This window comes from Numenius arquata, chromosome 7, assembly GCF_964106895.1.
Source record: "Numenius arquata chromosome 7, bNumArq3.hap1.1, whole genome shotgun sequence".
Taxonomy (NCBI): Eukaryota; Metazoa; Chordata; class Aves; order Charadriiformes; family Scolopacidae; genus Numenius; species Numenius arquata.
This window is the reverse complement of record NC_133582.1, coordinates 22,823,621-22,828,813: the sequence shown is the minus strand read 5'-3', so window position 1 is coordinate 22,828,813 and position 5,193 is coordinate 22,823,621.

The following is a 5,193-nucleotide window of genomic DNA, read 5'->3' as shown; positions in this document are numbered from 1 at the left end:
TTACCATGAGGGTGGTGGAACACTGGAACAGGTTGCCCAGGGAGGTGGTTGAGGCCCCTTCCCTTGAGATATTCAAGGTGAAGCTCGACGAGGCCCTGGGCAACCTGGTCTAGTAGGGGGTGTCCCTGCTGACTGCGGGGAGGTCGGACTAGATGACCTTTGGAGGTCCCTTCCGGCCTGGACCAATCTATGAATCTATGAATTACAGGGAAAAATTATTCTTTTGCCACAGCACCCTTCGGCCTTTAAGCCACCAGCACACTAAGCTATACCCTTATGCTTATATGATATGATCTTGGACATTTGATCGTATATGTATATGATCTTGGACATTTTGTTACAGAGCAGTTTGTAAAAATCCTTAAGAATTTCAATATTGTATTTCCACTGTAGGAAAAAAATATAGCATTTTATAGGTATATAAAGCTAGCATGAAGAATCCACCCAAGGAAGATATTTAGACACTAAAAAGGAATATACAGGAAACAGCTCTTGATATGACAGTGGTTCAGAAAAGCCTAAACAAAATGACCAAATGTATTACTGTGGCTTTTAGCAGAAGAAAAACTAGCTGTCACAGGAAAAAAACTTGAGTAAAAATTTTTAAAATGGGGTAGATTTGGGTAAAAAATGGTAGGGTAAAAATATCAGAAAATAAGAGAAAGGGAAATAGGTAAGAAGTTCAGATTTGTTAACATGTGATAGTAGTCACTATTTTAATTGCTTCTACTTAACATAATTTTTCCATTTAGTATAATGGTAGCTATCACCCTGCAATTGTATACATAATAGGAACCTTGGAGTTCCCTCTCAATATTACTTCTAAGAGACTATAGAAAAAAAACTAGGTATTGTTATTTTATGCCATTAGCTCATTCAGTAGATGTAATAGAAGTGAAGAGGACATGAATGTGCCAGTAACTGCGTGCTACTGAAAACAGCCCTAGTGTTTATTGTAATTCACTAAACCTGCTCTGAATCGATGTTTTGGAATTTTGAGGTGCCTTTGCAAACCTTTATGGCATATTTTCCAGATATGAACAGGAATAGGTAAGAATTCCAGTTTCATATTCATCTCCAATTAAATTGAATTCACAATTAAGCTTGAATCACAGTGAATTGAACCATCTGGACATAATGCAAACAAAGGGATCTTACCATTAACAGTGGCCTCTGAAAGAGGTGTGAATGAGTAGGCTGTTCCCAGTTTTAGGTGGCTCCTGATCCACAATCTTGCAAGAAGCTTAATCAGGAATGCTACCTAGTAAGTGTAATTACCATTTTTCATTCAGCATTAGTTATCTTTACTTGACCTTTATTTTTGTCAATTAATTAGCTAAAATGTTTTAATTTTAGTCTTTTTAATGTAATGATTTAAAAGAATAACTTGTGCTTTCTTGCTCTACAAGCTTGTCGAAAGATTTTTCTAAAGGCAAAATAGGGATTTCTTAAAGGCTTTTAATTGTTTCACTATATTTCATAGAGGAAAAAAAACCTGTTTTCAGATGTAAATAATTTTAACAAATAACTAGGGGTAAAATCAGACATTAAAATTAATAGATAATCCAGAGGGAGGGCGCTCAGAAGAACAGAGATTTGAATAGAAATTATTCTACTACAATTATATTCTTAGTGCTGTGTATTTTTCATTCTTCTTGTGGGCATAACTAAGTCCATGTACACAAACTGAATATCAAACACAGAAATGTACTCCATCCAGTTCATTATTTATTGACCTTGGGAAGATCCTGAACACCATCTCCAGCTGGTGAGGAATGCCTCTCTAATGAGACATGCTAACATTAAAGGTGATGCAGGGCTCTATGTGAAATGGAAGCTAATAACCTCTGCTAAGCTGATAAATATGGGTTTCATGCCAGCATTCCCCAAGATACTGGGGTCAAGTGACATCAAGACTGCGAAGACAAGGATGAAAGTAGGGAGGCACCAGCAAGAGTCTGTGGCAAAGGACAGGGAGGCAATTGCCAGTAACGTGGTGCTGTGTGAAGCAAAGCAAACAATGTCATAATGAAACTGAAGCAACTGGAGTTTGAAGAGGTAAGCAATACAAAACCTCTTTCGTTTCGTTAGGCTGAAAGGTGAGGGTGCTCTGTACTAAAGGAAAATGCTAAAGAAGAAAATCAGCTCAACATTTCTGTATGTTAAGGATCCAAGATGGCATAGGGCTGTTGATACAATTACAGTGTCTTGCTTTTCTAGCCATCCATCTGCATATACACAGCTAGCTGTAATTGCTAACAATTAGCAGACGGGGCTGCACTTTGCTCTATGTCAGAGGAAATGGATAGTGTGCCTTATAATTCATCTTTCTGACCCAGTTTGTAAGAAACGCTACTCATACTGGCAGGAACTTGTTTGACAGAAGGCATGTCAGCAAGAGCTTTTGCTCAGTCTCACTCCACTGGCCACGATAGAAGTTAGTACCAAAGCTTATGTCCTAGATAACTGCTGTTCTTGCTGTAATGTTTAAGGCTTGCTTTTAGGAAAAAAAAAAAAGTTCTTTGTATGCAGCAAATATAAAATGGAAGTTCATAGACAACATTAATAGTCTTGCAGTTAGCAGCTGAAAGTCAGAAACACAGATAAATGCTTTATTGGCTAAGCAGGAAAATATCTGAATTAATTTCCTGCTAAGTTCAAATTGATTTATTTGTAAGGCAGTATTTGTCTGACATTCTCTTAGGAATCTAAGCCTATGGAAAAGTTTAGGCATGGCTTTTAAATTTAAAAATCAAAATAGGTGCTTTGCTGTTTACTTTTCATCACATCAGCTGACTTGCCACAGTAACATCCTTCCTGCTAGTCCACCTGATTGAAAAGGAACAAAAAGCTGAAAGCGCCTCCCTCTTCAGATAATAGCAGTATTAAATACAATACTTTCACCAACTGTTTCACAGTTTAAATACCAATGTAATTCTTCAAGTAAATTAAGACTTGTCTAATGTGCAATTCAGTGATATAGTAGGAGCTAAAATCTGACTAGAATGTTGGCAGTCCTACCCCTGTGAATATACTGCATTGACTTCCTGAGTTTAATATGTATTTAAAAAAATATAGTTAAGTACTTAAAGTTAGAACTTATAATCAAGTCATTGTTTATTTTTGATGACAAAAATTACTATTGGAAGTCACTGCTAGATTTGTGTGAATCTGTTAGGTTGTATTCTTAATTGTAATTCAATTGAAAATGATGGATTCAATATCCACATAGCTAAAAAAGAATCAGATTGATGTGGATATGTTAGTTAGGCATGGCTGGAAAGGGTTAGTGCAGTTAGCATTCTGCCTGACAGGAAATTCTGATGCATGTGCATTGATGCTGATGCAGAGAACTGTTCTGGATTGGAGATACTCATACAAGATATTCCTTGTCTGCTGTCACTTATTTCTTCCTACTTGGTATTATTGGACATAAACTGTAAAATATCTGGGGTCTTTAAAAAAAAAAAAAAATCAAACCAAAAAAGCCAAAAACACCTTACCAAAACTTAAGTGGTCAACAGCCACTTTTCCCAAGCCTCTACTGTTTCATTCATATTTTTTTCACTCAAAGTACTCTCATTCTGATGTTACTCACAGTTCTTGCTCAGAAAGTTCCCTCAAAGTTTATAGGGAATTTTGATCACATCACAGCAGATGCAGTAGCAGGGAAGAAATCTTCAAGAATTGTTGTGGAATTTCCACTTCATTATTCAGGTTACAGAGAGATTTCCCCTGCTTTCGACTCCTGTGGAAGAAGTAGTAACTTTCAGTCTACTGGGCTTGTGGGACCTTTGGGAATTCCTAGCGATACTTAAAGATTCAACCCCTCAGTGCCCCTACTCTTGCCTTTATTGCCCCACCTATTCCTATAGCCTTGGTTTGATAGGGAAACAGGTTTCTCTGGGAGCATACACAGGACAAGGAAGATGTCTGTCCTTGTCATTAGCTTGCAGTTTTCACTAGCCACTGTCCTGTCAAGTCAGAAAATTCTAGTTTTGACTGTGCTTTCATAACCCTGTTGTGGATCCCAATTATCCACACTTTGTTCCTGTTTTGCCCTCTCCTGAAATTTTATCAGGCCAGGCAAAGGCCTTGCAACCCGGCAGTGCAGATCAGTAGGCAAAAACAGCAGCAAGATGTTTCTCTGCCCCCTCTTTCCTTTGCTTATGTCAGAGAGGAAGAGAAAACCACCGTCTCTTGCATCAGCTAGAGACGGGTAGGTTGTTTATACTCTCCTCCCAACACAGTCCCCTCCCTTGGCTCACTGTGGGCAGGGCTGGCAAGAAATCTTCTGACAAGGTAAATGGGGCCGTATACATGGTCATGCTTTTCTGTTGTCTGCAGATTCAGGCATCGCTTTGAGTTCTAGTAATTATTTTTCAATTTTTATTGTGCCATAACAGGCACAGGAAATTATGCTATGAGAAAAACAAGTTAAAGTGAGGTCATGAAGTAATTCTGTAATTTGCAGATCTGGAGTCTAGGCACAGACTGTTTATAATTTCTGTGTCTCCCGTATAGAATTTTTGTGGTACCAAAGGAGATGCCTTACCTGTAGAAGAACAAACATGACATTTCAAATAACAAGTTTAATCACTAATTCTGTTCTTTCAGTAGTAGTAGGCCACACACTGTATTAAATCCTGTCAGGCCTGTCCTAGAGAATGGAAACCTGGAAGAACAAGACTGTTCTCTGTGCATTTTTCAAATTATAAAAAGGTTAATATTTTAGTTCCAAAATACTCCTGAATATGCATTCCTAGAATAGTTAAAACTCTTAAAACTTGAGTAATAAAGTTTCTGCATTTTATTGTTTCAAAGTAAAAGAATTGGTCAAACTATCTTATCAGTTCTATTATAGTCAAAATAGAATATTTTACTTTCCAAGGAGAAAATAGAGATAAAGTTTCAAATTGAATCATACCATTTAGGGGACCTGCATATACACTAATGAAATCTGAAAGCTAGGAGGGTGATCTTTAGGAAGTGGACAGTGTTGGTGTTAACAAAGCATATCCTTGAAATATTATTAGTAACTAGTGTTGAAAGGCCTTATGTGTATTCTCACGAATAATGAGGATTCTATCCTTGAATTTATCAAGCATGAGTTAATGAAAAGAACTTCTCCTCAAGTGAGGCAAGTATTGTATCATTCCTGAGGAGGCACATCAAGCATAAGGACCATGAAGA